At 49.2% G+C, this 25,359-nt stretch overlaps 1 long non-coding RNA gene and 1 pseudogene across 3 annotated transcripts; one reads left to right on the top strand and one right to left on the bottom strand.

Annotated features, from left to right (window-relative positions):
• Nucleotides 1-417: 417 nt before the first annotated feature.
• On the top strand, nt 418-1,445 carry LOC101083359 (annotated as a pseudogene).
• A 1,718-nt stretch (nt 1,446-3,163) lies between these two features.
• LOC111561918 lies at nt 3,164-25,247 on the bottom strand. 3 transcript variants are annotated; one of them, XR_006583611.1, is made up of 5 exons: nt 22,210-25,247; nt 16,246-16,336; nt 6,506-6,844; nt 5,632-5,718; nt 3,164-3,736 (listed from the first exon to the last, which is right to left on the bottom strand). It is a non-coding gene; the product is annotated as an uncharacterized LOC111561918 (long non-coding RNA). The 3 variants fall into 3 exon arrangements; XR_006583610.1 differs by lacking the exon at nt 5,632-5,718 and having other exon boundaries at nt 22,210-25,245; XR_006583612.1 differs by lacking the exons at nt 5,632-5,718; nt 22,210-25,247 and adding an exon at nt 16,499-16,904.
• Nucleotides 25,248-25,359: the final 112 nt, after the last annotated feature.

Here is a 25,359-nt window from a genome sequence, read left to right on the forward strand (position 1 = left end):
GTGTTTATTTGCATCAGATGTGCTGGAATCCATAGAGATCTTGGGGTTCATTTATCCAAGGTCAAGTCAGTCAACCTAGACGCAGTGGACACCAGGACAGATACAGGGCATGCGAGATATGGGAAATACTAAAGCAAGACTATTCTATAAAGCCAATCTTCCAGAGAACTTTCGAAGACCACGGGTAGAGGGGCGCCTGGGTGTCTCAGTCGGTTGAACATCCAACTTCAGCTCAGGTCACGATCTTACAGTTTGTGGGTTCGGGCCCCGTGTCGGGCTCTGTGCTGACAGCTCGGAGCCTGGAGCCTGCTTCAGATTCTCTGTCCCCTTCTCTCCCTGCCCCTCACCAGCTCATACTCTGTCTCTCTCTCTGTCTCTCAAAAATAGATTAACATTAAAAAAAAATTTGAAAATAAAAGTACCAGCGCTAAAAAAGTCGCAGAGCCCACTGCCAACCTTTTAGGACCTGATGGCACTGCTGAGGCACCAGTGACCAATGGGAACACAACCGTGCTGCCAGCCCTGAGTGATGATCTGGACACCTTTGGACCAATGACTTCGAATCCCTTACCTCCAACCGTCTACGCCCCCAGCTCCGGGGACGTCCTCTATACCTGCAGCTGCCACTCTGTCTACGTTAATATCTGGGGTGCTCGATCTGTTCACTCAGCAAGCTACAAAGTCAGAAGAGGTGGGGAAGAAGCAACGCTCCAAAGGTTCCATCTTCTCTCTGTGTGGTACAGGAACCGTTCGGCAGAAGAGTACTCCTGGTGTGCTTATGGGACGCACAATTATGCCCTTTGCCTCACGAGCACCGTCTGTCTTTCAAGGCTTTCCATCGATGGGCACGCCTGTGCCTCCACCTGCAGCTCCTGGTCTTCTAGGAAATGTGATGGGACAGAGCGCCAGCCTGAGGGTGGGCATGCCCAGGCCCAGCGGGTCTATGGGAAACACATGAACTGGTGTGATGTCACTTCCTTCAAATGTGGTCGGCCCCCAAGGAGGAACCGTAGGACAGAGGGGCGCACCCTCGGGTGAGCTTGGCCTGCCGCAAGCTCAACGGCCCCAGCAGAACCTCTCGCAGATGAATCAGCAAATGGCTGGCACGGGTATCAGTAGTACGAACCCTGCAATGGGTTTTGGCCAGCCCCCAACACAACAGCAGTTTGGCCCGGAAGCTCATCCGTTCAGACTCTCGGCACACAGCTGTGGAAATGAAAACTGCAGTGCAAGTCACATCCAGAACCAGCCCCTGACGTTCTTTGCTAAAACACATCTCGTTCCCATGTTTACTCATGTACTTTTTTTTTTTCTTTTTCCCCGTTTGTTCATATTAAGAATTATCTGACTGGGGCACCTGGGTGGCTCAATCGGTTGAGCGTCCAGGTCATGAGCGTCGGCTCAGGTCATGATCCCCAGGGTCATGGGATCGAACCCCACACTGGGCTCCGTGCTGAGTGTGGAACCTGATGAAGATTCTCTCTCTCTCTCTCTCTCTCTCTCTCTCTCCCTCCCTCCCTCTGCCCCTCCCCCACTTGTGCGTGCTCTCTCTCTCTCACAAATAAAAAAAATTAAAAAGAATTATCTGATTGACCATGTTGGTCTGTACTGATTAAATGTGATGTGGGGGCACCTGGGTGGCTCAGTCCGTTAACCTCCTGACTCTTGACTTGGGCTCAGATCACGATCTCACAGATTGTGACTGTGAGCCCCGCAATGGCCTCTGCACTGACAGTGCAGGGTCTGCTTGGGATTCTCTCTCTCACCCTCTCTCTTTGCCCTTCCCCCACTCGCACATGCACTCTCTCCCTCTCTTAAAATAAATAAAGTTTAAAACATTGAGGGGCACCTGGGTGGCTCAGTCAGTTAAGCATCCAACTTCGGCTCAGGTCATGATCTCACGGTTCATGAGTTCGAGCCCCACATCAGGCTGTGTGCTGACAGCTCAGAGCCTGGAGCCTGCTTGGGACTCTGTGTCTCCCTCTCTCTCTGCCCCTCCCCCTGCTCTTGCTCTGTCTCTCTCTCTTTCAAAAATAAATAAACATTAAAAAAATTTTTTTTAATTAAAAACATTGATGTGAAAAGCAAAAAAAAAAAAGAATTGTAGCTCAAATACGGAGATGAGGTAAGAGGATACCAGGCACAGCCTTTCTGTAAAATAATGAATAATTGGAGACAAGTTCAGTTTTCTTTGCCTCAGCTCCTGAAGCAGGGCGGCTTACATGCCTCCCAAACCCATCTGCCTGGAGGACCAGATAATTGGTTGTTAATTGGCTTCCTCCCAGGGCTCTTAGCATCCTGCATTTTCTGGTTGTGTTTGTACGAGAATCCAGAGGGCTGTTGTGTGTCAGAGAAGGTACTGGGGCAGAAAGTGGAGGGAGCAAGGCAGGCACTTGAGTCGGGACCCTTCCTCCGTAGGCACAGCTGAAATCAGAGTTAGGCCAAAGGGAGACCGGTCTTCAGCATGATGGTGTCTTCAGCATGTTCTGGTTTAGGCCAAAAGTTCCAGGGACTTAACACCCCAGGAGCAACCCTCCCACTGAGGGACGGGAGTGGGTGGGAAAATGTCTCATGTGGTAGGCGACTTCCAAGATGGCCTCCGATGACCCCTGTTTCCCGGGACTCACACCGTGTGTATTTCCTTTCCACACTGAAAATGGCTGAACTGTGTGATAGGATGTTACAGAAACGACAGCGTATGATATCCAAGGCTAGATCATAAAAGAATTGTAGCGCCTGCCTTTTTCCCTTTTGGATCTCTTGTTCTTGGCGGAAGCCAGCTGCCATGTTATGAGGATGCTCAAGCAATCCAGGGGAAGGTACACATAGGAAAGGTGCATAAGGACTCCTGTCAACAACCAACACTCCCTCGTCAGGCAAGTGAGACAGCCATGTGGCCATGTTGGAAGTGGATTCCCCGACACAGTCAAACCTTTTGATGATTCCAGCCTCATGAGAGACCCTAAGCAGAACCCTGAGCTAGAACCACCTAGTTGAGCTGCTCCTGGATTCCTGACCCTCGAAAACTGTGTGATATAGCAAACATTTATTGTTTTTTTTTAATGTTTATTTATTTTTGAGAGAGACAGAGAGCACGAGAAGGGGAGAGGCAGAGAGAGAGGGAGACACAGAATCCGAAGCAGGCTCCAGGCTCTGAGCTGTCAGCACAGAGCCCGACGCGGGGCTTGAACTCAAGCACCGCGAGATCATGACCTGAGCTGAAGTTGGACACTTAATGGACTGAGCCACCCAGGCACCCCAAATGTTTATTGTTTTAACCTGCTAAGCTTTGGAGTGATTTGTTGTGCATTAATAGCTAACTATATTCTCATACAGCCCTGTAGGAATGGAAAATGGTGTAGTGACTTTGGAAAACAGTTTGCTGGTTCCTCAAATGATTAAACAGAGAGGTACCGTATAACCCAGCAATTCCACCCCTAAGTATACACCCAAAAGAAATGAAAACATATGTCCACAGAAAAACTTGTGCATGAATGTTTACAGCAGGATGTATGCAGGATAGTCAAAAGGTGGAAACAACCCAAATGTCCATCAATGGACACGTGGAAAAATAAAATGTGATACATTCATATAATGGAATATCATTTGGCCGTACAATGGAATGAAGTAGAGATACATCCTGTAGCTTGAAGGAGCCTTGGAAAGCGAAAGAAGTCAGTCACAAAAATCCACATGTTCTGTGACTCCACTCATACGAAATGTCCAGAAGGCAAGTCTATAAAGACAGAAAGTAGGTTAGTAGTTGCCTAGGCTGAGGTGGGGGATCGGGGTGATAACTAAAGGGTATGAGATTTCTCCTTAAGGTTATGAAAATATTCTAAAATTGACTATGGGAATGGCTAACACACATTTGTCAGTAAACTAAAAATTACTGAATTGACTACTTTTAATGGATCTGTTATATGTATATGAGTTACATTTTAATAAAACTGTTTAAAAAGCTGGTAATGAAGGGGTGCCTGGCTGCCTCAGTTGACAGACCATGCGACTCTTGATCTCAGGGTTGTGAGTTCAAGCCCCACGTTGGGCGTGGAGCCTACTTTTTAAAAAAAAAATGCTGATAAGGAATACACCCCAGCTTCTTCCCCGCTGGTGAGACAACTCTGAGGTGTGTTCCACATAGTCTCTCAGAAGATGCCCTGTAGGACTGATCCCATTTCCCATGGCCGTGTCATGCCTGTTAATATGCACTTTCTTTTCTCTCCTTTCTTCCCGGTCTCATTTCTCCACCCCATGCTTTCTGGGACCACATCTCAAATAAACTTCTTCGCCCAGTTCTTGTCTCAAGGTTTGCTTCTGAGGGAACCAAACTAAAGCAATCATGTTCTTCAGGTTGGAGGTCAGGATGCCCTGACACGGGGCTCATTCTGCACCCATCCATAGAGAACCCAGATGGGAGGGTGGTGCCCACTGGCCGACTGTCCAGGGTGAAGGCTTGAACCAAAGTCCAGAACGGTCACAGAGCTGCCCCCCATCCTCCCCAGCACGCCTGGCATGAGCCTGGCACGATTTGCACACACACACACACACACTTTTAGGCATGGGAGAATTAAACAACCCAGCCTGTCACCGCCCTTCACCCCAGAGTCAGGCTGTGTGGGACATATTCATTTCCCCTTTGGCTTATTTTGCTTGTCTCTGTGGCTGGGCGTCATCTGACCACACAAACTACCAAGACAGAGAAACAGGAGGCTCTGAAGGGTTGTGTGGAACTCAGTCAGGCAGTCAGACCCTCTAATGGTGAACCAGAGGTATCTGATTGAGGGGGGAAAAGACTGCACAGCTAAGACTTGACATTAAAGATACAGGAACATCCCTGGAGGCCCCCCGCCCCAGGCAGAGGGGCCAGCATGGTAAGGCACCTCCCTCACAGGTCACTCTGGCTGCAAACCTCACCAACCGTCACCGAGCACAGGCTGACTGTCCAACAGGAGAGGGAAGATGCTTGGGCTCGACTCAGCTTCTCACAGCAGCCTCCAGGCCCAGACTGGGAAACGGGTGCCTGGAGTTTTATGCTTTCCCTGATTTAGGCCTGTTCAGCCGTGGTCAAATGCCATCATCTTCAACCAAAAGACAGCTGGTGGATGTTAATGCTTCCAGCATTCACACACAGGGTTACCCAAAGCAACAGAACTAAAGAGCTCCGATTGGCCCCAAAGATTTCATAAGTTGGTCCTAGAATAAGGACTTTGATTTCACTTTTTATATATTTTACTGTGATGCTGAATTTCATGTGTCAGATTGGCGAGGCTATAGTACCCAGTTATTTATTCAAATGCTAATCTAAGTGTCGCTGTAAAGGTATTTTGTACACATGGTGAACATCTACAAGGAGTTGACTTTATTACTTTCCATAATGGGGGTGGGCTTCGCCCAATCAGTTGAAGGCAGCAGCTGCCAAAGCTGAGGCTTCCCAGAGAAGAAATTCTGCCTCACGATGGCACCATCAACTCCTACCTGAGTTTTCAGCCTGCCGGCCTGCCCTACGGATTTCAGAGTTGCCAGCCCTCCAGTCACATTAGCCAATTTCTTTAAAAGAGGGACAGAAAAGGTATAGACCTATCACCTGTTGGTTTCGGTTTTCTGGAGAGCTATGACTGGTACATCTACCTTTAGAGGAAGGTAAGCCTGAGAGGCGCTGTGCTGTGGGGCATCACAAACAAAGAGTCCACCTTTCAGGGGGCATGAGCGTCTGTCCTGGGGGAGACAATGCCAAGGTCACAAGGAAGCAGGTGGGGGATTTGCAAAAACACGTCCTGTGGCTCTGCACCCATAAAATGCATCCTGCTGTTGGTTTAACCGAATTGGCTAGAAAACATAACCCCCGCAAAGCTATCCGAAGATAGTGCTTCAAGCGGAAAATTACAGAAACCACTCAAGGGTCTCCCAAAATCCAGGTCCCGTAAGCCGGCTGCCACATAAATCAGGGCAGGTCACAGCACTGCCCTGATGAAAATCCTCCCGAGGATCTGACAATAAACCCGAGTTTAGCTCAGCCTGTAGCCCAGCCTTGCCCGCTCCTGCTCCCCTTCTCCTTCCCTTTGCTCTGCCGGTCCACTCTGCGCCACCTCAGGATCTTTGCATGTGCTATGAAACTCCTTTCTCCTGGCTCCTTGTTCGGTGCCTTCTCCTCCTTGAGGGCTCTGAGGTGGCCTTCCTGACCACACATTCTGACGTACCCCCCTCCACCCCTAAAACCATCTTCTGCACCCCCTGTTCGTGCCCTTCATGGAACTTACCACAGTCTGGGGGCACCTGGGTGGCTCAGTCGGTTAGGCGTCCGACTTCGGCTCAGGTCATGATCTCACGGTCCGTGAGTTCGAGCCCCGCGTCGGGCTCTGTGCTGACAGCTCGGAGCCTGGAGCCCGTTTCAGATTCTGTGTCTCCCTCTCTCTCTGCCCCTCCCCTGTTCATGCTCTGTCTCTCTCTGTCTCAAAAATAAATAAATGTTAAAAAAAAAATTAAAAAAAAAAAAAGAACTTACCACAGTCTGGAATGATTTTGTTTCTTTTCGTGGTTATTGTCTGTGTCTGAAAGTTCCAGAAGAATGTGCCGCACCATCTCATTCTCTTGTGCCTTCCCCACACCGGGTCATAGGAGGCAGCGCCCGATACATATTGAGTGAATAAATGATTCCTCAGCTCCTAAGCTCATCCACATTCAGGTCAGGGCCGCTTCCTGCCTTCCCACAGTGCCCTGGGCTGCCCCATCATGTCTCTCGGTGATCCACAGTAGAGCCGTGGCATCTAGCTAGCCAGAAGGCTGGCCCCCATGCCTGGAGGGTGGAGGACTTGGATACTCGCACAGGGTTACAGGGTTGAGCCTAAAGAGAAAGTCGTGTTGTTTAACAAGGTGGAAATGAACAGAGCCCTGAAGAGTGTTCCTGGCAGAGAGAACAGCAAGGGGGGGAAGGCCTCAGGGCAGCATTTCCAAGGACTGACGGGAAGCCAGAGAACCAACCTCTAAGAGCCAGGAGGAAAGTGGCGGGAGCAGAGGGAGGGCAGGGCCTGAGGGCAGACTGAGATCCACAGGGGGATTTCCAGTAGGGAAATGATACGGCCTGATACACACACACACACACGCACACACACACACACACACACACGCTGAAAATCCAGATAATTCCTGGGCTGAGGGAATGAAGAGTAGGGGTGAGAAGGAGACTTTTTTAAAAAACACCTTTTTAATGTTTATTTATTTTTCAGAGAAAGATCACGCAAGCAGGGCAGAGAGAGAGGGAGACAGAGGATCCAAAGTAGGCTCTGAGCTGTCAGCACAGAGCTGGATGCGGGGCTTAAACTCACGAGTGGGGAGATCATGACCTGAGCCTAAGTCGGAGGCTCAACTGACGGAGCCACCCAGGCCTTCCGAGGCATTTTTTTAAACTATGGTATTAGCTAGGCTGCTAGCTATTTCTTTTTTCACTATGTACACGTATTGCCTTAAAATTTAAGCACACGATCACCCTGGCTGATAGGTAGAGGCTGGACCATAAGAGGCAGAGGAGATTGTGGTGGGGCCTATGTCAGACTGCAAACTGCCCGCCTGATAGCCATTCTCTTCCCCCTCCTTTCCTCACTGACCGACCCGACTGTCTGTTCTCCCAAGTGACCATTCACACAGCGTGCGTCCGCCTAAAAGACTAAGTTCCCCCAAGAGCAGATGCCACTGAGTACAAGTCACTGAGTGGAACTTTTGAGGAAATTGTTAAAAGAGGGACAGGCAACTGATAAGGGCCCTCTTCTGCTTTCCTTGGCTTTGACCCTTTATGACCTCCACTTCAGTGGGGTTACTTTCCACGGGGGTCCCTCATTCCTGAGTCATAGAAGCCAACCTACAGCTTTGCTTTCGCCGCTCAAGCCCCTGAGATTCATTGGTTATGATGACTTCTAGGCTTTCTGTGTAACTTCAGAACCCCTGCCCTTGGCTTTGAAGGTCAACAGCTGTCTCCCGATCTCCACGAGCCATTTCTGCTTCTCCTCCTGCTAACGTCACTGGTTTTATGTTCCCTCTGCATTCCTGGCACCTGGAAGTTTCCCTCTTTGAGTTTAAACCTGGCTAGGTATTCAAAAAATCATTTTACTGTATTTGAAAAAAAAATTTTAATGTTTATTTTTGAGAAACAGAGAGGGACAGAGCACGAGTGGGGGTGGGGGGTGGGCAGAGAGAGAGGGAGACACAGAATCCGAAGCAGGTTCCAGGCTCCGAGCTGTCAGCACAGGGCTCGATGCGGGGCTCGAACCCGCGAACCGTAAGATCATGACCTGAGCCGAAGTCAGACGCTTAACCGACTGAGTCACCCAGATGCCCCATTTTACTGTATTTTATTCAGCATGCCCATGTATATATAATCACTTCTTGCATCCTGTCTTATCTTCTTGTTCATCTATAGCACACAATTTGACAATTAATTACTTCAGCGTGTATATTGTCTCCCTAACTAAACGTAGACTCTCCCAGTCACATTCCTGCAAAATTCATATTGAAGTTGAAGTCCTAACCCCCTAGTGAGTGTGATTATATTTGGAGATAAGGTCTCTAAAGACATAGTCAAAGTTAGGGGTGCCTGGGTGGCTCAGTCGGTTAAGTGTCTGTCTTCAGCTCAGGTCATGACCTCAAGGTTCTTGAGTTCGAGCCCCACGTCAGGCTCTGTGCTGACAGGTTGGAGCCTGGAACCTGCTTTGGATTCTGTGTCTTCCTCTCTCTCTCTCTGCCCTTCACACACTTGCACCCTCTCTCTCTCTCTCTCTCTCTCTCTCTCTCTCTCAGAAATAAGTAGACATTAAAAAATTTTTAAAAAGTAGATTCTCATGAGAACAAAATGAAATGAAGGAAGACATTACAGATGGACAGGCACTGTTACCAAGTGCAGGGACAGCCCGGACACGTGGCCAAAGTCTAGATTGGATGGAGTCTAGAACAGCACCCCTCAGGCTCTCTGCCATCTTGGTTTGCCCCTCTTCTGTGACCTCCTGAGTGACCCAGCTCCAAATCCAGTCCCTGGGAGGCTTCACCAGGCCCTGGGTGTCCATCTCGGTGGGTCCCAGACTTCCTAGGAGGCCACAGTCATCGTCATCTCCTAGGAACACACGCCCAACAGGGCACCCCAGCAAACATCCAAGCGCCCACAAAGCAAGCGCAGAGGAGCAGGGGAGGCCACCTGGCTTCAAGCTGTGAGGTGCAGGGAGGTCACCTCCCAATGTATTTCTGAGGTGCTTCACTTAGGACGCAAGTGGTTTTCCCAGAAACTTCCCTTAAAAACACAGTTCTGGGGGCGCCTGTGTGACTCAGTCGGTTAAGCTTCCGACTTCAGCTCAGGTCACGATCTCGCGGTCCGTGAGTTCGAGCCCCGCGTCGGGCTCTGGGCTGATGGCTCGGAGCCCGGAGCCTGCTTCTGATTCTCTGTCTCCCTCTCTCTCCGCCCCTCCCCCGTTTATGCTCTGTGTCTCTCTGTCTCAAAAATAAATAAACATTAAAAAAAAAACACAGTTCTGGGGGTTCCCATCCGACCCTGGGTGCTCTTGCCTCCCCTTGACCTGGAATCCCTTCCCTAAATCGTCAGATTCCAGAATCCTCCCCTCCCAATGCAGAAGCGCCCTTCTGACTTGGGGCCTTCCCTTCTCTGACTCACATTCTTCCTCCTCCTCCTTCTGACCCCAGATTCTCCAACACTTATACAGCTCCCCGGCTGTGGACGAGGGTCCCCCACTCGCTGTGACCGAGAGGGCTCCTGCCCTTGCGCCCAACACCCACAGGCTGTCCTGAGGCCTGGTGGCACTGGCAGTCTGTGGGCAGGGGCAGGAAAGGGAAGCTGGGAGGGACAGGGGAGGGACAAGGGAGCATCTCCGTGGGCATTCCCCCACCAGGGCGGTCACTGGACCAGCAGGGGAAGGGGGCTCGGCCAGATACCAGGAGGAGGACACAACTCTGTCTAGTGGAGCCCAGGTGTCAATCTTTGGTGTCCATCCGAGTCACCTCATTGGTGACTGCAACAATTCTGTTGACTCAGAATTTCTGAGCCAGCGGGGCCGAGGCGAGGCCCGGGAACGTGCATTTCTAACAAGGTCCCCGGTGAGGCAGTTGCTGTCTGTTAGGACTGGACTTTGAGAACCGCCGATGCCCATGGTCTGCTCCTCAGTTTCTGGCGTCCGTTAACCTGGGTTCCAGTCACAGCTCTGCCCCCTGCTGGCAAGTGGCCTCTTAGACAAAGAAATCCTTCCGCCCAAGTTTGTCTCCATCAGAGAGATAAATGGAATATTTACTTCCTGCTGTGGTTGTAAGGATTAAGTTGAAATAACTTGGGTAAATTATTTAGCACAGTTCCTGGCATAGAATACGACTGGGGACAAATCAATCCTTTTTCAGTTGGTTGTGGTGTGGGAATTTGGCTGGAAGGAAGCTGCTGTTTGGAAGGTTTTGTTTTTTCGTAAGCCTTAATGAATTATTTGACTTTAAGAAAAAGAAATTTTTAAGTAGTCTCTATGCCCAACGTGGGGCGAAACTCACAACCCCAAGATCAAGAGTTCCAGGCTCCACTGACTGAGCCAGACAGCACCCCCCGCCCGTGAATTATTTGACTTTTAAGAAGATGGGGTGCTTGGGTAGCTCAGCCCCACTGACTTTGGCCTTGAACTCCTGATGAGGTGTATGTGACATGACCTGCAGCAGAGATCTGAAGAGCCATTGCTCATTTTTACCCGTTCCCTAGCTCCTGTCCTCTGCCAGAAGTCTGATGTGTCCCTGGTGGGGGTTGGTCCTTCACTTGTATTCCAGAATGAAGAAGAATCACAGCCACAGCTGACCCGCAGCCAAAAGGAGCCACACCACAACCAAACTGTGAAGGAAATGCACGACAGGCAAGGCTGCGAGCTGCTGAGATGTTAGGACACGTTACTGCAGCTAAACTTAGTGACAACTCAGTAAAACTATCCTAAGAGAGACATCTGGCTAAATAAAGCATGATGCGTCTATATGATGGGAATGTAGCTAGTAAATTTAAACATTTTTTAATGTTTATTTATTTTTGAGAGAGAGAGAGACAGAGACAGAGCGTGAGTGGGGGAGGGGCAGAGAGAGACGGGGACACAGAATCGGAAGCAGGCTCCAGGCTCCGAGCTGTCACCACAGAGCCTGTCACAGGGTTCGAGCCCACAAGCCAAGAGATCGTGACCTGAACCGGACTGACGTCCAACCGTCCAACCGACTGAGCCACCTAGGCGCCCCGCAGCTAGTAAATTTAAAGTTACATTTCATTTATTTTTTTAAAGTTTATTTATTTTTGAGAAAGAGAGGTGGGGGCAGAGAGAGGGGGACAGAGGATCTGAAGCCGGTTCTGCACTCACAGCACAAAGCCGGATATGGGGCTCAAACTCACAAACCATGAGATCGGGACTTGAGCTGACGTCGGACACTTAACGGACTGAGCCACCCAGGCGCCCCTTAAAGTTACATTTTAAGTTGCATTAACTTTAAATTCATATTTAAATGCATGCAGCTATTGAAATTACATGTAAGGATATAGGAAACAGCTAAAAGTGTCATTTTTTAGTAAGTAAACAAAGGCAAAATTTAAAACGGAAAGTACAGAGGGGTCCCGATTTTGTAAATAAAAACATATCTTATAAAATATATATCTTGTATATATTGTATATGTTGGTTGAAGTAAGTTGGGTAGAAACTTTTCCTAGAAAAAAAGAATTGGGGTGAGGGGAAGACACCTAAAATATTTTAACCATAGTTATCTCACGATGGTGGATTAGGGGGGTGCTTGTTCTCCTTTTTACTTATCTAAACTTTCAACTTGCCTGTAATAAACATGTCATGCTTTTATACTTTAGAAAAATAGTTATACTATACAGGTATGTTTCAAAGAATCAATCGCCTAGAGGCGCCTGGATGGCTCAGTCGTAGAGTACAGGACTCTTGATCTTGGAGTTGTAAGTTCGAGACCCATGTTGGGCGTAGAGATTACTTAAAAATAAAATCTTGGGGCGCCTGGGTGGCTCAGTTGGTTAAGTGTCTCCCACTTCAGCTCAGGTCATGATCTCGCAGTTTGTGAGTTCGAGCCCCGCGTCGGGCTCTGTGCTGACAACTCAGAGCCTGGAGCCTGCTTCGGATTCTGTGTCTCCCTCTCTCTCTCTGCCCATCCCCTGCTCTCTCGCTCTCTCTCTCTCTCTCTCTCTCTCTCAAAAATAAATGTTAAAAAATGTAAAAATAAATCAATAAAAAAAAATAAAATAAATCAATTGAGCTGCCTGGGTGGCTCAGTCAGTTGAGCATCCAACTCTTGATTTCTGCTCAGGTCATGATACTAGGGTCATGGGATCGAGCCCTGCATTGGGCTCCTCATTGAGTGTGGAGACAGCTTAAGATTCTCTCTCTCTTGGGGCACCTGGGTGGCTCAGTAGGTTGAGTGTCCGATTTTGGTTCAGATCATGATCTCACGGTTCATGAGATCTGCCCTGGCAGCATATAGCCTGATTGGGATTCTCTCTCCCCTCCTCTCTTTGCCCCTCCTCCACAATCTCTCTCTCTCTCTCTCTCTCTCTCTCTCTCTCTTAAAATAAATAAATAAACATAAAAAAAAAGAAAGAAACAGTCACATGTTGTACCCACGGAGCCAGCCAGACACCCAGTAAATTTTGTGTTAACAAGCCTCCAGACTCAACTGCAGTGCAAGTCAATTCTTATGTAATTATATGGAACTCTAATTTAAGGTAGGCTGTGGGTGACCTTCAGTGTATCTAATATGTTGTGAATGGGACCCCAAAATAAAATTTCCCCAGAAGTGGTGGTGGTTGCTAATGATTCCTGTTCTCCCGTCACTGGATACCTTGTGGAGTGACAGTGAACGTGCAGCTTTTAGGGGGCAAGGGTGGGAATGGGAGGACTCCTTCTCAACTGCCACAATGGGGTCTGGGGCTCAGACCCTGACCCTGAGAGGGATCAGCCACAGAACCAGGATCCTGGATCAGGGGTGGCACCCTCCTGCAATGCCAAAGAATCAGCACTAGGGGACAGCCGAGAGCCAAGTCAGGCTGGGAGGGCGCCCGGGAGCTTCCCCGCATCCTCTGCTCTCCCTGCCAGTCTCCCGCCTGGGACCATCCCTACCACCAAGACAGTTGCTACAGCTTAGAAGATGGTGCCATTTTTCAAAAGGGAATCGCTTTGCAAGTAAACCTAAGTGTTTCACCGGCTCCTTCCAGTGGGATACTCAGAAATATTCAAGATAGGTCAGAGGGGTTTTTTAATTAATTTTTTAATGTTTTTATTTGTTTTTGAGAGACAGAGAGACAGAGTGGGGGGGGCAAAGAGAGAGGGAGACAGAGCATGAACAGGGGAGGGGCAGACAGAGAGGAAGACACAGAATCCGAAGCAGGCTCCAGGCTCTGAGCTGTCAGCACAGAGCCTGACGCGGGGCTTGAACTCACGAACTGTGAGATCACGACCTGAGCCAAAGTCAGACGCTTAACTGACTGAGCCACTCAGGTGCCCCTTTTGTGTTTATTTTTGAGAGAAAGAGAGAGAGACATAGACAGACAGAGCTCGAGCAGGGGAGGGGCAGTGAGAGGGAGACACAGAATCCGAAGCAGGCTCCAGGCTCTGAGCTGTCAGCACAGAGCCCAATGTGGGGCTCAAACCTTTGAACCAAGTGATCGTGACCTCAGCCAAAGTCAGATGCTTAACCGACTGAGCCACCCAGGCACCCCAAGATAGGTCTGTTTTTACATGTTTAACACAGTCTACCATTTAAAACACGTTCTCAATTCCTCTGTAGCCAGTTTGTGGCTAATTTTAGGGACTGACCTAATATAGTTCATATCTCATTTTTGTGCAGTATCACTTTAAGGTATTTTCACCTGATGTTCATCATGCTGATACTTTCAAGAGGTTAAAAAACTTTTAGTGGGGTGCTTGGGTGGCGCAGTCAGTTAAGCGTCCGACTTCAGCCAGGTCACGATCTCGCGGTCCGGGAGTTCGAGCCCCGCGTCGGGCTCTGGGCTGATGGCTCAGAGCCTGGAGCCTGTTTCCGATTCTGTGTCTCCCTCTCTCTCTGCCCCTCCCCCGTTCATGCTCTGTCTCTCTCTGTCCCAAAAATAAATAAACGTTGAAAAAAAAAAAAACTTTTAGTAGCAAGATTGGTGGCAAGGACCATTTCTCTGTAACACTGAGAAGGTTGACGTGGCACAGACAGAAGCGTCCTGAGAAGACCACTCCGCAGAAAGCCGTGACGTCACGAGTTTCTTCGAACTGGCCTTTACTAGCATGGAACAAACCACCTCAAAAGTAAGTAGTTTAAAGCAATTACCACTACTGCTACTATATTTTGGGGGCCGGCCTGAGTGGAGTGGTTCTTCCGCTGGGCCTCCCTCCCTGGGTTCACTGTGTGGCTGCAGTCAGCGGGCAGGTGGGCTGGAAGCTGGTTGGTCTGGGTCTCAGATGGCACCACTCAAGGGTCTAGTGTTTGGCTGGGGTGGGGGGGGGGCAACCAGGCCATGGTGATCTCATTCTCAAACAGGTCAGATTTCTTCACTTGGCCGCTGGGCTCCAAAAGGAGCAAGAGAAGCCAAGCCCTCAGCGCCCAACCACTTTTTACGCCTCTGCTCTGTCGTGTTCGTACTGCCCCCTCGACCAAACCAAATCACACGACCAAGCCCTGGTCAGGGGTAGAGAAAAGAGTCCCCATCTCTCGACCCGAGGAGCTGCAAAATATCGTGCCCTTTAAAAAAAAAAAAAGATCTACTATGTGCTCTTTCTCCTCTCCTGCCACTGCCAAGGACATCTTTATCCAAGCAGGAACGGATGGCAGCCCCTCCCCCTCCCCCATTACCCCTGTGATCAAGGTCAAGTCAACTCCATGTGCGTTTCCCCAGCTGTGTGTGTGTGGTGTACCAGTCTCATGAAGTTAGATGCTATGGACTGAAATATAACCCCCTAAAATTGGTATGTTGAAGCTGTAACCCCCAAGTGCGACTGCATTTAGAGATAGGGCCTTCAAGGAAGTAATTAAGGCATGCGTGTGCACACACACACACACACACACACACACACAAGCACAATCCTATATATGCAGCCGGATGAATGTGTAGATGGGGGTTTTGTTTACTGGACCGAGGAGTTTTTAAATCCTTTCCTTTTTTGTTACATCAGAGCACAGATTTCAGCAGATTGTATTTTCTGAAAAATTAGCCACAGCAACGTTTTCAGTCCTGCACGCTGGTCTAAAAACTTGTCACTGTCTCATGAAAGGAGGCAGCCTAACAGAACCAGAATACACACTCGGGGGGGTGCCTGGCTGGCTCAGTCAGTGGAGGATGCCACTCTTGATCTCGGGGTTGTGAGTTCGAGCCCCATGTTGGGCATGGAGCCTACTGAAAACAAAAATCCTCTTTTTTTTTTTTTAAAGAGAGTGTGAGTGGGGGAGGAGCAGAGAGAGAGGAGGACAGAGGATCTAAAGTTCTGACGTGGGCTCTGCACTGACAGCAGTGAGCCCTATGTGGGTCTCAGACTCACAAACCATGAGATCATGACCGGAGTCAAAGTCAGTTGCTCAACCAACTGAGCCACCCAGGCGCCCGCCAAAAAAAAAAAAAAAAAAAATACTCAAAAAAAAAAAAAGAAAAGAAAAGAATACAGACTCTGAAGCCAGACTGTTCACATGCAGACCCAGAGCCACCATTTTCTAGCTGTATGATCTTGAGCACATTGTTCAGCCTCTATGTGTCCCTGGTTTCTTCATCTGCAAATGGGATGATAATACGACCAACCTCAAAGGGTTGTTTTGAGGATTTAAAAATATATAAAATTCATTTTTTTAAAAAAGGAAGTAATTGAGGTTAAATGAGATCATAACCATAAGACCCTAATCTAATAGGACTGGCGTCCTTATAGGAAGAGGAAGAGATGGGGCACCTGGGTGGCTCAGTCGGTTAAGCATCCGACTTCATTTCAGGTCATGATCTCACGGTTCGTGAGTTCGAGCCCCGCGTCGGGCTCTGTGCCGACAGCTCAGAGCCTGGAGCCTGCTTTGGATTCTGTGTCTCCCTCTCTCTCTGCCCCTCCCCTGCTCACACTCTGTCTCTCTCTTTTTCAAAAATAAGTGAACATTAAAAATACATATATTTTAAGAAGAGGAAGAGCCACTGGAGTGCTTGCTGTCTCTGTTTGTACACACAGAGAAGAGTCCAACTGAGGACACAGCGAGAAGGCTGTGTGCCAACTTACCAGAAACCAACCCAGCCGACACCTTGATCGTGGATTTGCAGCCTCCGGAAGTGTTCACTCAGTCTGTGGTGTTCTGTTATGGCAGCCCGAGCTAAGACATAAGAGTTTCTTGATTAGTTATGCTTGGGAAGTGAGTGTTCCATACTGATTCCCACCCGCCTTGGAAATTCCTAAAGCTCCATAGCCTCTCAAAGCGCTCTGAGCGGTTCCTCAGCAAAGAAGGCTATAGTTTATCACAGGTCCCAAAACTTACTCAACCAGGAGGTCCTTTTCCAACACCTACGGATCACCATATGAAGCCATGTTAGTTTCTAGGGCTGTGGTCATAAACCAGCACACTGGATGGCTTTATGCTCTCACAGTTCTGGAGACCAGAAGTCAGAAATCAAGATGTCAGCAAGGTTGGTTCCTTCTGGAGCTTTGAGAGAAAATTCGCTCCATGCCTCTCCCCTAACTTCTGGTGGTTGCTGGCCACCCTGCGTGTTCCTGGGCCTGTAAGACGCGGCACTCACTCCCCTTCTGCCTCCGTCTTCATGTGGTTCCCTCTGTGTCTCATTCTCCACTCCTTCCCCTTTCTCTTCTAAGGACCCCGGTCGGTCGTTGGATTTAGGGCCCACCCTAATTCCAGGATGATCTCATCTGGAAATCCTTAATTTTGTCAAATTTTGTCAAATTTTTAAAATTGTTTTTAATCTTTATTTATTTTTGAGAGACAGAGTGCAAGTGGGGGAGGAACAGAGGGAGAGGGAGACACAGAATCTGAAGCAGGCTCCAGGCTCTGAGCCGTCAGCACAGAGCCCAACATGGGATTCTAACTCACGAATCAGGAGATCATGACCTGAGCCAAAGTCGCAGGCTTAACCAACTGAGCCAGCCAGGCGCCCCAGGGCTATGCTTTTAGAGACTTGCTCCCAAAGCCCCGCTTCCTCCATGCCTCCCTTCTGCCCAGAACCCTCCAACACTCCCTTGGCTTCCAGGAGGAAATGAGACCTCTTCCTCCCTCTAGGGACAGCCTTCCAGGATCAGCCAGAGTGTTCTTACAACTTCCCCGCAGAGGCCACTTCTTTGGTGAATTTCTCCTGGACTGCATCCCTGCCCAACCTCCCTCCACCTGTCCACACCTCTGTTTGCCTATAAGCCACACGGCAGGTGAGTTTCAGGAGTCTGCGGGTCCCTGGAATGCAAATAACCAGAAACAGTTCGAATCTCAGAGGTGGGGCGCAGGGGGGTCTGTGCATGCACATTTTTCCAGGGAAGGACCTAAAGCTTTTCATCGCTTCTCCAAATCATTCTTTCCTGAGCTAAGGAGGCTAAAACGGCAAGTGTGGAGCAAGAGAGCAGTGAATAATTCTCCCTTAGAGCAGTACCACTGGGGAAATCTGCTCTGAGGGGAAAGAACCCCTCTCCCCACTCCTCTGTGTTGAGGGGCATCTGGTAAGAACAGACAGCAGGCACAGCCCGTCCAAATGGGTCAACCGTCCACAGGGGTCAGATGTGGCAACACAGCCTGAAGGATGCTCTGAGGCTGGAGCAAAGCTGGCTCCATGCAGACTGGCCGCTGTGAGCAGAGGGGTGGCTCAAGGCTCTGCCGCCTCCACGCCCCCACCCCTGCCCCCAGCCCTGTACCCTGTAGGTGACTAGCAGATGGAGGTGGGGGGAGGCTGGGAGAAAGCAGAGAAGCCTGAAAGCAAAGCTCTATGGCCCCCACCCCCCACCACACCCCATGGTTTGGCCTCTGGCTGGCCCCATCTGTAAGTCTTGCCAACATCCTAGATTCTGGGAACCTGCACGTTCCTGGGAATGTGCGTTTGGTCCGCTGGGCTGTGTTGTGACAACTGCTAGGTAACTTGTCTCTCAAACTGGGTAATACGGTTTTTGCAAGTAGCCATCTAAACCTCTTTGGGATTCCATTTGAAAGCCTAATCCTGTGCCCAAGGACTCTGTATTAGTCAGCCGGGACTGCCAGAAGCAAGTACCACAGACTGGGAGTCTCGAACAACAGAAATGTATCTGCTCACAGAAGTTCAGATATGAAGGTGTCGGCAGGACCCGTTCCCTCTGGGTGCTGAGGGCCGTTCCCAGCCTTTCCTTGATTTATACATGGTCTTCAGGTTCACATGCCATTCTCCCCTCTGTGTGTGCATCCAAATGTCCTCTTCTCACAAGGACACCAGTAACATTGCATTAAAGCCCACCCTAATGACCTCATCCTAACTTAATTACCCCTTTAAAGGCCTCATCTCCACGTAACAGTCACATTCGGAGGTACTGGGGGTTAGGACTTCAACACGTGAAGTTTGAGAGGATACAATTCAGCCCAGAACAGACACCCAGGAGTAATTAGAGGGTGGATGGTGGCACTTGTGGGCGGAGATCACAGTTTGATTCTGACCTCTCAAAGCTAGTCTGCACCAGGGCCCCCTCGGGACACTGCATGGCCACCTCGCCCAGCCTCCGAGGGGCGTGGATGGCCCACCCCTCCGCACTGGCAGGCCAAACCTGAGGGGGAGGAGGCATCAGGGAGGACCCTGGAGATGGGGGCAGGGCAGCTTGAGGGGGTGTACATGTGGTTTGGGAAGGGCTAAAGTACCCCTTTGTTTGGGAGATGGGGTGGGAGAGAGAGTCTCTGGGGTTCAACTGGCCTTCCTGCTGGGGAGTGGGTATGTGGGTGTTCCCAGGAATCCTATTTGCATACAGGGCCCAGACTTCTGGGAGGTTAGCAAGAAGGAATTTATTTTAACTTGCAAATTTGTTCTATTACGTAAAGTGCTATTTAGTTGTTGTTGAAAAGACAAATGAATCCTAGAAGTTAAAAATGCACAAAAGCTTGAAAGAAAAAAAAATGCCCACGATCCGCCAGAACTAAAAGTCACTGACATTAGCTAGACATTTGTTATTTGATAGTGTCATGTGCTTTCCGAACCTTCTCTTAATACGAGTAATAAATGAGGTTACTAAAAAAAAGAATTAGAAAATGCAGTTCACCAAAAGAAAGCAATGTTATTGGGTCATTTATAATCCCACTACCTAAATGTACCTTGCTTTTTTGTCTTATAAGTCTTTGGCTACTAATTTAAATACTTTCCCATGTTTATTAGTCATTTAGATTTCTTTGGCGAATGGTCTTTTCTGGTCTTTTGCATATTGTGCTATTGGGTATTAATGGTGTCTTATCAACCTGTTTGGAATCTCTATATAGTAAAAAGGTTCTGAACAAGTCTCCCACAAACGTACTACTTTTGCATGTGGACTATTTTGAGCTGAAGGCAATTGAGGCCCCGTGGACTCAAGAGAAACTTTTGCCTCTTCTGGGAATGCAAGCTGGTGCAGCCATCTGGAAAACAGTATGGAGGTTCCTCAAAAAATAGAACTATCCTACAGATGCCCAGCAATTGCACTACTAGGCATTTATCCAAGGGATGCAGGTGTGCTGTTTCGAAGGGACACATGCACCCCATGTTTATAGCAGCACTATCAACAATAGCCAAAGGATGGAAAGAGCCCAAATGTCCATCGATGGATGAATGGATAAAGAAGATGTGGTATATAGATACAATGGAGTATTACTCAGCAATCAAAAAGAATGAAATCTTGCCATTGGCAACTACGTGGATGGAACTAGAGGGTATTATGCTAAGTGAAATTAGTCAGAGAAAGACAAAATCATACGACTTCACTCATATGAGGACTTTAAGAGACAAAACAGATGAACATAAGGGAAGGGAAGCAAAAATAATATAAAAACAGGGAGGGGGACAAAACATAAGAGACTCAAATATGGAGAACAAACTGAGGGTTAGGGAGGGGGTGTGGGAGGGGGGATGGGCTAAATGGGTCAGGGACACTAAGGAATCTACTCCTGAAATCATTGTTGCACTATATGCTAATTTGGATGTAAATTTTTAAAAATAAAAAATAAAATTTAAAAAATAATAATAAATACTCATGTTGATTTAGGAAAAGAAAAAAAAAAGAGAAACTTTTGCCTCTTCCTTAATTACCTAGAGGGATCTAAACTGGGAGTCTTTCCCAGAATAAGAGTTATCTCCAGAGAGAAACCTTATCTGAGTGACCCATCTGTATGGCTGGGCAAACATCTAATACCAAACATCTGGGCCTGTTCTTACTGCCCTGTAAATTGCCCTCCTCCTCTTTGAAGCCCAGGTCCTATCCCATTCCTTAGCTCAAGATGGCACATATACCTCATTTTACCTGTCTGTGTTTTAATCTGTCACATACGTGGGATTTCTGCAGTTAAATTTTATTTTCTCCTGTTCATCAGTCTCATGTCAATTTAATTCTTAGACCAGTGAGAAGAACCTTAGGAGAGCAAAGAAAAATTTTTCCTCCCCAACAACAGTACAGATATTAGGGGCTCCTGGGTGGCTCGGTCGGTTAAGCGTCCGACTTCGGCTCAGGTCATGATCTCGCAGTCTGTGAGTTCGAGCCCCGCGTCGGGCTCTGTGCTGACAGCTCAGAGCCTGGACCCTGTTTCAGATTCTGTGTCTCCCTCTCTCTCTGCCCCTCCCCCACTCACACTCTGTCTCTCTCTCTCAAAAATAAATATTAAAAAAAATTTTTTTTTAACAATACAGACATTAACCCTGTGTGGTATTCGTAGCAAATATTTTTACCCAGACTGTGGTTTGCTCTTAAGTCTTTTAGCGTTTTTTGACCTGTGTCTATCTTTTCCCTTTGGGATTTCTTTACTGACTCTTATATTTAGAAAATCCTTCTCCTTCCCAAAATGAAATATTTTCTTTTAGTTTACTTGTGGCTGCTCTCTTTTCTCTTTCTTTTTTTGCGTTTACCTCTTTAAAATCTGGAAGTGAAAGTGAGAATTTTACCCAAGGTTCTCCAAACACTTAACAGATTTTCCCACCGCCACTGTGTACGGGGCCCTCCACTACCCCTGCTAGGAGCACACACTCCCCCAGGGCCCACGGTCCCCGGCTGCCAACACTCACACAAAAGCACTAGAAAACAAGTGTGGTTTTTGATGTTGGGGGGGGGGGAGGGGAGGGGTTGACCTTGGAGATCTCCAGGCAAATAACTTGAAAATTCCCCATAGGGATTCCTGTTCTCCTGAGCCCCTGCCCCTGGCTCTACCCCCAGGGGGCCGGACCTTGCCTCCTTTCTCAGGGCAGCTGCCTTGCTGCCCACCTGTAACTCCGCATCCATTTCTTCACTTCACTTCAAAATCCCTCCTCACTCCCTCTCTCCCGCAGAACAATCGGGCTGTGCGGCTCCTGGCCCAAACCCAATTCTTCCCGAACAAAGACGTTCTGCTAACAGCATCCACCTCCTTAGAAAGCAGAGTGGCAACTGTTTTTTCTCACTTGGGAATTCCTTTGGGGTCTAAGTCTCCGCCCCATGCGGCCTATTAACCGATTTCTTCCAAACAAATCCAGTGTATGTCTAAGTGAAATTCCCACATCATCTGCTAATGGAGCCCCAGGGTGCTCTGTCTCCTCAGTGTGTTGAACACGCAGGAAGTGGGAGTTCTGGAAGATATAGAATCTGGGCCACCCCCCACTATGGAGCGCCAACATTCAGAGAGGCCTCCCTGGGAGCGCAGAGCTAGGACTGAGCAACTGAGGAGCCACCAGTCAAAGAGTCAGACACCCAGGACCCTTCCCAGGTCCTCAAGGTGGTCTCACTGGCAGGGAGGGTCCGTGTGCACCACCCTCCTCAAGGTGGACGGGCTCATGGGGGACACGTGGGCAGGGCAGCAGATCTCCAGAAGCCTCCAGGCCCCCACTCCCAGGAGCAGCCATGGGAGCCCAGGGAGCGGGCCAGATCCCAGTGGCCACACCTGGGTGGCAACAGCCAGAGCAGTGACCACAGCGAAGGTGCCCATCACAGCAGGTGTAGAGAGTGGGTGGCAGCCCTGGGGACTCTGAGATAAGGGAGAGGACTGGGGTCCCCGTGTGAACGCACAGGTTTGTGGAGGCAAATTCTGACCTGCTCTGAAGGGTGGTTCCACGAGCTCAGCTCACAGGATCGTCCGGTGGTTAGCAGCACAGCCTTGGGGGGCTTGGCCAGATGGCCTGGCTCACAACCCCGCTCTGGCCTCGGCCGAGCCACGCTTTTCCCACCCGAGAAATGGGGTAACACTACCTACAACGGGCCTCGTCGGGAGGAGTAAGTAGCTCAGTGGCTGTGCGTGCGTTGAGTCAAGAGGCAATCACTGCTCATCGTAGTCAGCTGCTCTGTTAGCTTCCTGGGCTGCTGTCACAAATCACCACAACTGGGGCCCTCGCAACAACAGAAAGCTATTCTCTCGCAGTTCCAGAGGCCAGAGGGCCAAAATCATGGTGTCTGCAGGAACACGTGCCCCTGAAAGCTCTAGGGTAGAACCTTCCTTGCCTCTTGCAGCTTCTGGTGGTTCCTGGTGTTCCTCAGATCGCTCCAATTCACGGCTCTGTCTTCACATGGCCGTCTTGCCTGTGTCCTCGTGCTCTCCCTTCTCCTTCTCCCGTATTGGGTCATTTGTACCTGGGGGATTTTGAGTTATGGAGGTGATCGAGAGATGACACAGAGAGGTCAACGCCATCGAAAGAATTCATTACTTACACTTCCCGAGAGAAGGGGCGTGCCCCGCCACACAGGGCCGCACGGGAAACGTGGTGGTCAGGAGGCAGAAGACAGGAGCAAGGGGAAGGCAAGGCAAGGCTGAGTAAACCCTGCAGGACTGGCTATTTGGAATAATTCCCACAGGCTTTGGGCTATAGGAGTGTCTCCAGTTGCAGGTACCTGGCCCTGGGATTACCTGGGGGCAGGGACAATGTCGGCCTGGTGTGCAAGAGATCAGAAGGTAGGTGGGGGCTCAGCCTTAGGTAGCCCGCCTGCATCAGAAGGGAGAGTTCCTGGCAAACTGACCTGCAGGAGAGAGGTAAATACTCTGGCCAATAGTGTGGCCCTGTGATTGATAGATGCCAAACAGACTTACAGAACCTAAGAAAACACAGAACACTTCTCTTATAAAGAAACTAGCCATTCAAAATCAAAACAAAACAAACCAAACAACAACAACCAAAGAGACTAGCCATTGGATTTAGGACCTACCCTAATTCTGGATGATCTCAAGACCCTTAATTTAACTATGTCTGCAAAGACTCTCTGTCCAAACAAGGACACATTCACAGGTTCCAGGGGTTAGGATAAAGACATACCTTTGGGGGGCCCACAATTCAACCCACTATGGATGGCCATGGACTAGATTGGTTTATAGTTCTGTTAGACTCTGGGGAGAAATGACAGCTTTTCCTTTTTTGATGAGCCCTGCAGTGTTTCTACCATGGTGGTGGCTCTAGATGAGTGCCAAAGCCAGGAAGGAATCTAAGGAAAGGTGTGGGAGGGACCCTATGGGGTGATTTCTGGATCAGTGTGGGCAGAAGTCTTGGGGTGGAGAAGTCTGAAGCCTAGGCAGAAGGGATATGACTGGAGAGCAGTGGCCACGGTAGCCAGAGGACCCAGGGTGCTCTGGAGAGGCAGGGTTGGTGGGGCCTCATAGCTCAAGTTCCTTGGATGACTTTCAGGCTAGGGATGCTATTCCTTAAGACGCTTTTGGTGGCTAGTAACAGAAAGCCCTGGCTCAATTTGCTGAAACAACTTGGAAACAAATCACCACCCACCATGGGAAAGCTGGTGGCTGGGTGGCTGCAGGTAGAGTTTGATCAAGGCTTGCTCTACTTTTCTATAATCTCCATGGTTCCACTACTCTCTACGTGGGGCTTTTTCTCAGGCCGGGTGCCCTCATGGTTACAAGAAGCCAAACTAAATGTGATCACGTACAAGAGCAGAAGAGGACTACCTCTTCCTGGGTCTCCTAGTGAGTGAGGAAACCTCTCAAGGTCTCTAGCAGAACTCACCTTGCTCTCATGCCTCCATGGCTAGCATTGCATGAAGGCCTATGCCTGATCCAGGGACCCCCTCAGGGAAATGGCTTAGACAGTCAGGCCCATCCTTACAGTTGGACTGGGGCCAGACCGCCTCCCCCTGCTATGCACCCTTTTCGCTACCGGTGTTACGCAGTTAACCTATTGTGGACAGTGTTTAATCCAGCATTTCTGTGTGTTTGAAGGATGTGTGTGTGAGAGAGTTCCTATGTGCTGGGGTAACAGACTTCCCACTCACTGAGCCCAACATATGGTTCACGGTGAGTCTTCTTTTTACTGTTATTTACTTTTATTTAATTATTTCTGATATGTATTTTCTGATTTTGTTACAATAATCAGAATATCTTTGGGAGTGGGGGGTGCCTAGGTGGCTCAGTTGGTTAAGCATCCGACTCCTAATTTTGCCTCAGGTCACGATCTCACAGTTCGTAGGTACCAGCTCCGGGTCAGGCTTTGTTCTGACAATGCAGAGCCTGCTTGGGATTTTCTCTCTCTCCCTCTCTCTCTGCCCCTCCCCTACTCACACACACACAAGATCGTGAGCTCACTCACACTCTCTCTCTCTCTCTCTCTCTCTCTCAAAATCTCAAAATCTGAAAATAAACTTAAAAAAAAAAAAAAAAAGAATATCTTCTGGGCAATTTGCTTTATTTCCTGCCAGGCTTTTCCCCAACAGACTTTTTTTTCACATGTCTGTGTTCACCATACAAGTGGGTTTTTTCTGTATTTCCCACCCAGCATCCATGCGCCTTCTTTTGGTTACAGCACCCCAAAATCCTTTAGGGACCCACTCCGCTACCACTTGGAGGCCTTATGCTTCAGTGGGGCTGACCCCATGCCCCCACTCCAGGCCTGACCAACCGGGATGTGGTCCCCAGGCTGTAGAGATCACTTCAGAGAAGGGAACAGGAGCCCACAAGGCTCAGGCCTGAGGTTCACCATAACTCTGTAACTACAGCGTCTCTGCACTGACCACAGCCGCCAGCAGCCTGCACGCGGAGGACAGCTTCCTACAAATCTAGCCTCGGTGAGAAAGGGGAGCCAAGAAAGGGAGACAGAGGGGCGCCTGGGGGGCTCAGTCTGTTAAGCTTCCGACTTCCGCTCAGGTCATGATCACACGGTCCATAGGTTCAAGCCCCGCGTCGGGCTCTGGGCTGACAGCTCGGAGCCTGGAGCCTGCTTCACATTCTGTGTCTCCCTTTCTCTCTGCCCC

The sequence above is a fragment of the Felis catus genome, chromosome C1 (genome assembly GCF_018350175.1).
Source record: "Felis catus isolate Fca126 chromosome C1, F.catus_Fca126_mat1.0, whole genome shotgun sequence".
Classification (NCBI taxonomy): domain Eukaryota; kingdom Metazoa; phylum Chordata; class Mammalia; order Carnivora; family Felidae; genus Felis; species Felis catus.